Genomic DNA, 10509 nt, shown 5'->3' with positions numbered 1-10509 from the left:
AGGATCTACTTTCAAGCTCTCTCACCTCGCTGTTGGCAAGCCTCAGATCTTTGCCACTTGTGCCTTTCCACAGGACTTCCTTATGACATGGAAGCTGGCTTCCCCCCATTTAAGGACATCCAAGAAAGGGCATGAGATTCGGCACCCAAAACAGAAGCCACAGTTTGTTGTTTTCGTTGTTGTTGTTTTGAGATGGAGACTCGCTTTGTCCCATAGGCTGGAGTGCAGTGGCACAATCTCAGCTCACTGCACCCTCCGCCTCCCAAGTTCAAGCGATTCTCCTGCTTCAGCCTCCTGACTGGGACCACAGGTGTGTGCCACCATGCCTGACTGATTTTTTGTGTGTTTTTAGTAGAGATGGGGTTTCACCATGTTGGCTAGGCTGGTCTTGGACTCCTGACCTCTGATGATCCACCCGCTTCAGCCTCCCAAAGTGCTGGGATTACAGGCGTGAGCCACACCACAGTTTTTTTTATAACCTCAGATGTGCCACCACATCAGTTCTGCCATATACTGTTTTTAAAAAGTGAGTTGAATTGTTCAGCTCACACTCAAAAAAAAAAAAAAAAAAAAAAAAAAAAGGAGATTATAGACAAGGATATAAATCTGTAGCAGATAGAGATCACTGGAGGTCATCTAAGAGGTTGCCAACCCCACCATATTTGTTTGGTCAAAAAAAGAAGCTAAATTGAATTGTCTATAAGCTAAATTTAATTATCTACATATAACCACACTTTGTAAGGCAGAAAATAAGACCATATCTAATAGGGAGCCAAATGTAGAGAAGTCAGAGAAAGGAATAGAGAAAAACTGGTTGCTGTTCTTGAAGTTTTATGTGTCATCTCCCCTCTCCCTTTAAAAAAATTAGTATTTCAGTGGTAGTCTGTAGAAAAACCTACAACTTTTGCATTTTCCTGAGACAAAGAAATAGCAGAGGAGACATTCTCTCTCTCTCTCTGTTTTTTTTTGTTGTTGTTGTTTGTTTTTTGTTTTTGGTTGTTTGTTTGTTTTTTTCTGAGACACAGTTTTTTGCTCTTGTTGCCCAGGCTGGAGTACAGTGGTGCAGTCTTTGCTCACTGCAACCTCCACCTCCTGGGTTCAAGTGATTCTCTTGCCTCAGCCTCCTAAGTAGCTGAGATTACAAGCACACGCCACCACACCCAGCTAATTTTTGTATTTTTAGTAGAGATGGGGTTTCAGCATGTTGGTCAGGCTGGTCCCGAACTTCTGACCTTGTGATCTGCCCACCTTGGCTTCCCAAAGTGCTGGGATTACAGGTGTGAGCCACCTCGCACCCAGCCTTTTTGTTTTTTTTCTTTTTTTTTTAGATGGAGTCTCACTCTGGCCAGGCTGGAGTGCAGAGGCCTGATCTTGGCTCATTGTAACCTCTGCCTCTCTAGTTCAAGCAATTCTCCTGCCTCAGCCTCCGGAGTAGCTGGGATTACAGGTGCACACCACCACGCCTGGCTAATCTTTGTATTTTTACTAGAGACAGGGTTTCACCATGTTGGCCAGGCTGGTCTCAAGCTCCTGACCTCAGATGATCCACCTGCCTTGGCCTCCCAAAGTGCTGGGATTATAGGCGTGAGGCACCATCCCCGGTGAGACATTCTCTTCAGTATCACAAGTTTCAAAAGTATCTCACATTAAACATGCACAAAATGAAACTTATCATTCTATCTTCCAAATCTGCTTCTCTTCTTTGTTCCCCATATTAGTGAGTGATAACATCACCCACCTAGTTTTCCTAGCCAGAAGCCTAGGCTTTGTCTTTAACTCTAGCCTGTCCTTTACTCCCAAAAACAAGTCAGAGTCAGTCATGAAGCTCTGAGGATTCACCCACCAAGTATCACCAAATTCATTAATTCTCCCTATTTCATTAACTTGCCTGCCTGTATTCCTTCAATAATCTACTATCTGCTCTTCTAGTATTCACCATTGGCCCTTATCTACACTATTTTGCATATAGCAGCCAAAGTAATATTTCTAAAACATAAATGTAATAATGACACTTTTATGCTTGAAACTCTTCAATGACTCTGTTGTTATTAGGATAAAGTCTAGATTTTTTATTTATTATAGCTGTGAAGCCCTACATGAGATGGCCCACTCTTAACTCTCCAGCCTTCCTCTTGCCATTCTCATTTTGTTTTACTCACCAAAAGAATACAGCACATAGTGCATCTTAAAAGAAGCATGCTTAGATTTACCTTTTAAATGGGTATATGTAAACCTTTCATAATAAGGCTTTGTGGAACAAAGGCAAGAGACATCCCTTAATAGCATGCTCCCACTTGCTTACAGTGATCAAATCAAACTAAATCAATCACTAAAAAAAAAGACAGAAATACAGACAGAAAGGAAGAAAGAAGAAAGAATTCTAAAGAATAAATTTCAGGCATTAAAAACAGTGATCTCGGAACGTCTGAAATACAAGAAGGATCAAAGAGAAGAGGTAAATATGTGGAAAATATAAATGACCACTGATTTTATAAAAGTTATAACAATATGTTCCTTGAATTATAAACAAAAGATAGAAGGTATAGCGAGATGGTGGAATAGAATACCAGTTTCCCCTCCCCACCCAAGGACACCAATTTAACAACTATCTAACACAAAAAAACACCTTCGTAAGAACCAAAAATTAGGTGAGTCCTCATAGGACCTGCTGTTAAGTTTGTATCACTGAAAGTCATGCTGGAGAGGTGAGTAAAACAGTTTTGAATCTCTAATGCCACCCCTGGCAGCAGCAGCATGATGCGGAGAGTGTCTCTGGGTGCCGGGGGAGGGAGAACACAGCAATTGTGTGGCACTGAACTCAGTGCCATCCCGTTAGAGCAGAAAGGAAACTGGACCAAACTCTGCTGGTGCCTGCCCATGGAGGGAGCATTTAAATCAGCCCTAACCAGAGGGAAATCGCCAATCCCAATGGTCAAAACTTGAATTCCTGCAAACCTCATCACCAACAGCTACAGTGCTATGTGTTTCTAAGTAAATTTGGAAGGCAGTCTAGGCCATAAGGATTGCAAATCTTAGGTCCTAGGGTTGAACCAGGCCCAGAGACAGTGGATTGGAAGGGGCATGTGACCTACTAAGACACCAGCTGGGGTGGCTAAGAGAGTGCTGGCATCACCCTTCCCCTAACCCCAGGCTGCACAGCTCACAGCTTCAAAAGAGACACCTTCCTTCTGCTTAAGGAGAGGGGAGGGAAGAGAGAGGAGGACTTGTTTTGCATCTTGGATACCAGGTCAGCCACAGTAGATAGAACACCAGTCAGAGTTGTAAGGTCCCTGTTTCAGGCCCTAGCTCTTGGATAGCATTTCTGGACAACCTCTGGGCCAGAAGGGAATCCATTGCCTTGAAGGGAAGAACCCAGTCCTGGCAACATTCATCACCTGCTAAGTGAAAAGCCCCCAGGCTCTGAATAACCAGCAGTGAAACCAAGTTACTATGTCCAGGGCTTTGGGTGACCCTCTGAGACTTGCTTGCTTCAGGTGAGATTCAGCACATTGCTAGCTGTGGTGGCTATTGGCTGAAACTCCTTCTACTTGAGAAAAGCGGAGGGAAAAGTAAAGGAAACTTTGTCTTGCACCTTAAGTACCAGCATGGGCACAGGGGAATAGAGCACCAAGTAGGCTCCTGAGGTCCCTGATTTCAGGACTCGACTCTTGAACAGCATCTCTGGACCTGTCCTGGGCCAGAAGGGAGCCCACTGTCCTGAAGGGTGAGTCCCAAGACAGGCAGCATTCACCACAAGCTGACTTATGAGTACTTGGACCTTAAAGGAACATCAGCAGTAGTCTGGCAGTACTCCCTATGGCTTGTGGTGGTAGTGGCTACAGGGTGAGGCTCCTCTGCCTTTGGAAAGGGGAGAGAAGAGTGGGGAAGACTGAGTCTTATGGTTTGAATGCCAGCTCAGCCACAGTACAATAGAATATCAGCTAGAGTTCTAAGGTTTTCCACCCTAGTCCCTGACTCCCAGACAGCACCTCTGGAACCACCCAGGGTCTAGAGGGACTTGGCACTCTGAAGAGAAGGACGCGGGCCTGGTTGGTTTTGCCATCTGCTGATTGTAGAGCCCCAGGGCATTAAGTGAACATATGCAGTAGTCAGAGAGTGGTTACAGCAGGCCTTGGGTGAGACTCAGTGCTGTGCTGGCTTGAGGTAAGACCCAGCACAGTCATAGTGGTGGTGGCCACAGGCGTGCTTGTGTCACTCCATCCCCAGGTTTAGATGGCTCAGAACAGAAAGAGAGAGAGAATCCCTTAGTTTTGGAGAAAGTGAGGGAAGAGAACAAGATTCTCTGCCTGGTAATCCAGGGAATTCTCCAAGATTTTATCCAAGACCATCAAAGTAGTACTTCTATGAGTCCATAAGAATCACAGTATTACTGAGCTTGGGGTGCCCCTAAAGCAGATACAGCTTAGATTACAACACTCAAGTCCTTTTGAATATCTGAAAAGCCTTCCCAAAAAGTACAAGTACAAACAAGCCCAGACAGTAAAGACAACAATAAATACCTAACTCTTCTATGCTCAGACACTAAAGGACATCTGTTAGAAGCAATACCATCCAGGAAAACATGACCTCACCAAAAAAACTAAAGAAGGCACCAGGCGCCAATCCTGGGGAAACAGAGATATGCAAGCTTTCAGACAGAATTCAAAATAGCTGTTTTTGGGAAACACAAATTCAGGGTAACACAAAGAAGGAATTAGGAATTCTATCAGATAAATTTAATGAAGAGATTAAAATAATTAAAAAGAATCAAACAAATTCTGGAGCTGAAAAATGCAATTGCCATATTAAAGAATGCATCAGAATCTCTTAGTAGCAGAATTGATCAGGAAGAAGAAAGAATTAGTGAGCTTGAAGACAGGCTATTTGAAAATACAGTCAGAGAAGATTTTAAAAAAGAATAAAAAACAATGAATCATGTCTGCAGGATCTAGAAAATAACCTCGGAAGGGCAAATTTAAGAGTTATTGGCCTTAAAGAGAAGGTACAGAAAGAGATAGGAGTAGAAAGTTTATTCAAGGGGATAATATCAAAGAATTCCCCAAACCTAGAGAAAGATATCAATATCCAAGTATAAGAAGGTTATAGAGCACCAAGCTGACTTAATCCAAAGAAGACTACCTCAAAGCATTTAATAATCAAACTCCCAAAGATCAAGCACAAAGAAAGGATTCTAAAAGCAGCAAGAGAAAAGAAACAAATAACATACAATGGAGCTCCAATACATCTGGTAGCAGACTTTTCAGTGGAAATCTTACAAGCCAAGAGAGAGTGGCGTGACATATTTAAAGTGCTGAAGGAGAAAAACCTACCCTCGAATATTATAACCAGCAAAAATATCCTTCAAAAATGAAGGCGAAATAAAGACTTTCCTAGACAAACAAAAGCTGAGGGATTTCATCAACACCAGATTTGTCCTACAAGAAATGCTAAAGGGAGTACTTCAATCAGAAAGAAAGGGATGTTAATGAGCAATAAGTAATCATATGAAGATACAAAGCTCACTGGTAATAGTAAGTACACAAAAAGACAAAGAATATTATAACACTGTAACTGTGGTGTATAAACTACTCTTATCCTAAGTAGGAAGACAAAACAATGAAGCCAATCAAAAATAATAACTACAATAACTTTTAAGACATAGACAGTACAATAAGATATAAATAAAAACAACAAAAAGTTAAAGAGCAGAAGGATGAAGTTAAGGCACAGAGGTTTCATTAGTTTTCTTTTTGCTTTTTTTAAATGCAGACAGTGTTGTTATCAGGTCAAAATAATGGGATATAAGATAGCATTTGCAAGTCTCATGCAAAAACATATGATGGATACACAAGGAATAAAAAGCAAGAAACTAAATCATATCATCAGAGAAAAATCTTCACTAAAGGAAGACAAGAAGGAAAGAAAGAAGGAAGAGAAGACCACAAAACAACTAGATAAAATGTACACATTTACAGATAAACTGTAAAAATTAATAAGAGATTTTGGCAATGTTATTGAGTATAAAATCAATATACTAAAGCCAACTGTATTTCTACTTACCAGAAACATAAAAAAGAGACAACAGACATGGTGGCTCATGCCTATAATGCCAGCACTTTGAGAGGTTGAAGCAGAGGATTGCTTGAAGCCAGGCATTTGAAACCAGCCTAGTCAACATAGTAAGACCCCATATCTACCAAAGAAAAATTAAAAGCCAAACGTGGTGGCTCATGCCTGTAGTCCCAGCTATTCAGGAAGGTGAGGCAGAAGGATCACTTGAGCCCAGAAGTTCAAGGCTGCAGTGAGCCATGATTATACCACTGCACTCCAGCCTGGGTGACAGGGTGAGATCTTGTCTCAAAAGAGAGAGAGAGAACATTTACGATCGCATCAAAAAAAAAAAAAAAAACCTGAAAAAGATGTACAAGACCTTTACACAGAAAATATTCTAATTTGATTGGAATTCTAAAGAAGAGAGCTATATCCTGAAGATGTATACCCACAGGAAGCTATCATACTCACTAATAGGAAGACTCAATATTTTATATATGTCCATTCTTTCCAAATTGGGTTGTAGATTCAATGCAGTCTCAAAAAAAACTCCCAACAAATTTTTTTTAATGGAACTTGAACAAGCTGATTCTAAAATTTACATGTAAATACAAAAGGTCAAAACAACTGAGATGCTCTTGAAGAAAAAACACCAAGTTGGAGAACTTACTTTAAAAATATTGATACATATTTTAAAGTTATTACAATAGTATGGAAATTATAATAGTTTATGTTGTTTCAGGGACAGGTTAAACAAACCAGTAGAATATATTAGAGTTCTTAAAGAGGCCCCATGCTGAGAAGTACAAAAGAACTCTCAGCATATAACAACTCAGTCCAAACCCCTGCACTAAGAGACCTGACCATACTCTAGCATGGCTTCTAGCAGCCTAAGGTCGTGTCTTGAAAAATAGCCAAATCCCCCTTTTGAGCTTTAAGAAAGCTCAAAAATGATGGGATAATTTCCTGTTTGTTCCAGCCAAAACCTAGTGATAGGTAAGTAGATCCCTGAACCTCCTCTTAAAACATTGACTTTAGAAGGCTTGCAATTATATATTTTTTGCTACCCTTTGAGATGTAAATGTTCTACCAGAATTTTCTTCTCAGAGATTTTAGAAATGCAAACATTAAGGGAGATAACTTACTGTCAGTCTCTGTGGGAGGATAAGGACTTAATTTTGGTGGGCATCATGCTCCAACTTCCACCATTGCCTCCTGGGATTAAGATTTGAGCCAGGCACGGTGGCTCACGCCTGTAATCCCAGCACTTTGGGAGGCCGAGGTCAGGAGTTCAAGACCAGCCTGGCCAAGATGGTGAAACCCCCTCTCTACTAAAAATACAAAAAAAATTAGCTGGGCTTGGTGGTACACACCGGTAATCCCAGCTACTCAGAAGGCTGAAGCAGAGAATTGCCTGAATCCGGGATGCAGAGGCTGCAATGAGCCGAGATTGCACCACTGCACTCCAGCCTGGGTGACAGAGTGAAACTCCATCTCAAAAAAAAAAAAAAAAAAAAAGGGTTTTGAGAAGTTTGTTTCTTCTCCAGTTAAGTGCCAATTAGTAAACCCAGATGGCCTACTCATACACACCAACCCACTTTAACATCCTTCAGCACCTTACCATTAGCATACTCTAGATGTTAAAAAATCTCTTGCCTTTTGTTTCAACAGAGTTGAACTCAGATGACATGTGGTGCTCTCCCCTACTGCAATAGTTATTACTGAATACAATCTGCCTTTACTGCTTTAACTAGTGACCAACTTGTTTATATTTCAAAATGCTAATATGATGTTTGATTTATATCACGGTAACCTTTCAGAGAGATGATAAAAGAAGGGTCTTTTCAACAAATGTTCCTGGGAAAACAGAAATTCTATATAAAAAGAACAAGTTTTGATTCCTATCTCACATCACAACAACTCATAAATCAATTTCAAGTGAATTAAATATTTAGATGTAAAAGACAAATATAGAAAGCTTTGGGGAGTCTGGGCATGATGGTGAAGAATATAAAAGCAAACAGCCCCATTCAAAAGACAATAACTTTAAAGATTAAAGGAACATCAGCCTACACAGGTGAGAAAGTGCAAGTGCAATAACTCCAGCAACTCTAAAAGCAAGAGTGTCTTCATACCTCCAAGTGATCACACTAGCTCCCCAGCCATGGTTCGCAACCAGACTGAAATGACTGAAATAACACAGAATTCAGAATCTCGATGTCAAGGAAGCTCATTGAGATACAGAAGGTTGAAACTCAATCCATAGAAAACAGTAAAATGGTTCAAGAGTTGAGAGATGACATATTCATTTTAAGAGAGAACCAAACTGAACTTCTGAAATGAAAAATTAGCACAGGAACTTCATAATGTAATTGGAAGCATTAATATCAGAGTAGACCAAGCTAAGGAAAGAATCTCAGAACTCAAAGAATCTCAGAACTCAAAGACCATTCTTTTGAATCAATACAGGCAGATAAAAATACAGAAAAATAATTTTAAGAAAATGAACAAAACCTCTAAGAAATATGGAATTATGTAAAAGAGACCAAACTCATTGGATTCTTGAAAGAGATTGAGAGAGAGCAAGTAACTTTGGAAACATATTTAAGGATATTGTCCACGAAAATTTTCCCAACATCTCTATAGACGTCATCGCACAAGTTCAGGAAATTCAGAGAACCCCTGTAAGATATTATGCAAGATGACCATCCCCAAGTCACATTGTCATCAGATTCTCCAAAGTCAATGTGAAAGAAAAAATCTTAAAGGCAGCTAGAGAGAAGGGGCAGGTCATGTACAAGGGCTAACAGTGGACCTCTTAGCAGAAACCTTACAGGCCAGAAAAGGTTGGGGGCCTATATTCAGCATCATTAAAGAAAAAAAAAAAATCCAATCAAGAACTTCACATCTAGCCAAACTAAGCTTCATAAGCAAATGAGAAATAAAATCCATTTCAGGCAAGCAAATGCTAAGAAAATTTGTTACCACCAGACCTGCCTTACAAGAGGTCCTTAAGGGAGGGCTAAACATGGAAATGAAACCCTAATACCTGTCACCACAAAAACACACTTAAATACATAGAGCTTACTGCCATTATAAAGGAACTATACAATCAAGTCTACATAACAACCAGCCAACAACATAATGGCAGAATAAAATTCTCACATATTAATATTAACTTTGAATGTAAATGGGCTAAACACTCCACTTAAAAGACACAGAGTGGCAAGCTGAATAAAGAAGCAAGACCCAACTCTATACTGTCCTCTAGAGATTCATCTCACATGCAATGACACATATAGGCTCAAAGTAAAGGGATGGAGAAAGATCTATCAAGCAAACAGAAAACAAAAAAGGGCAGGGGTAGCTTTTTTTTTGAGACAGAGTTTCACTCATTGCCCAGGCTGGAGTGCTGTGGCGCGATCTCGGCTTACCACAACATCTGCCTCCCGAGTTCAAGCGATTCTTCTGCCTCAGTCTCCCGAGTAGCTGGGATTACAGGTATGCATCACCACGCCTGGCTAATTTTTGTATTTTTAATAGTGACGGGGTTTCTCCATGTTGGTCAGGCTGGTCTCGAACTCCTGACCTCAGGTGATCCACCCACCTCTGCCTCCCAAAGTGCTGGGATTACAGGGGTAAGCCACTGCGCCCAGCTGGGGTAGCTATTCTTATATCAGACAAAACAGACTTTAAACTAACAACAATCAAAAAGGACATTATATAATGATAAAGGGTTCAGTTCAACAAGAAGACTTAACTATCCTAAATATACATGCACCCAACATTGGAGCATCTAGATTCATTAAGCACGTTCTTAGAGACCTACCAAGAGACTTAGATAACCACACAATATTAATGGGAGACTTCAGCACTCCACTGACAGTTTCACAGATCATCAACGCAGAAAACTAAGACAGATATCTAGAATCTAAGCTTGACACTTGAAAAAAACAGACCTAACAGACATCGACAGAATGCTCCACCTGAAAACAGAGTATTCATTCTTCTCATCTACACATGGCACATATTCTGAGATCAACCACACATTCGGCCTTAAAGCAATTCTCAAAAAAAAAAAAAAAAAAAAATCCCTGGGGCGGACACAGTGGCTCACGCCTGTAATCCCAGCACTTTGGGAGGCTGAGGTGGGTGGATCACCTGAAGTCAGGAGTTCAAGGCTGGCCAACATGTGAAACCCCATCTCTACTAAAAATACAAAACAATTAGCTGGGCATGGCAGCACAGGCTTGTAATCCCAGCTACTTGGGAGGCTGAGGCAGGAGAATCGCTTGAACCCAGGTGGCAGAGGTTGGAGTGAGCTGAGATCGTGCCATTGCACTCCAGCCTGGGCAACAGAGTGAGACTCTGTCTCAAAAAAAAGCAAAACAAAACAAACAAACCTGAAAATCATACCAACCACGCTCTCTAAGACCACAGTGCAATAAAAATAGAAAT

The 10509-nt window shown here is 40.7% G+C and overlaps 1 protein-coding gene across 3 annotated transcripts in view; it reads right to left on the bottom strand.

Moving 5' to 3' along the window:
• LRIF1 (ligand dependent nuclear receptor interacting factor 1) overlaps nt 1-10509 on the bottom strand; it is a 118859-nt gene that overhangs the window by 55556 nt on the left and 52794 nt on the right. The gene's annotated exons all lie outside the window — the stretch shown is intronic.

Source organism: Pongo pygmaeus, chromosome 1, assembly GCF_028885625.2.
Source record: "Pongo pygmaeus isolate AG05252 chromosome 1, NHGRI_mPonPyg2-v2.0_pri, whole genome shotgun sequence".
NCBI lineage: Eukaryota > Metazoa > Chordata > Mammalia > Primates > Hominidae > Pongo > Pongo pygmaeus.
This window is presented reverse-complemented; position numbering and strand designations above follow the sequence as displayed.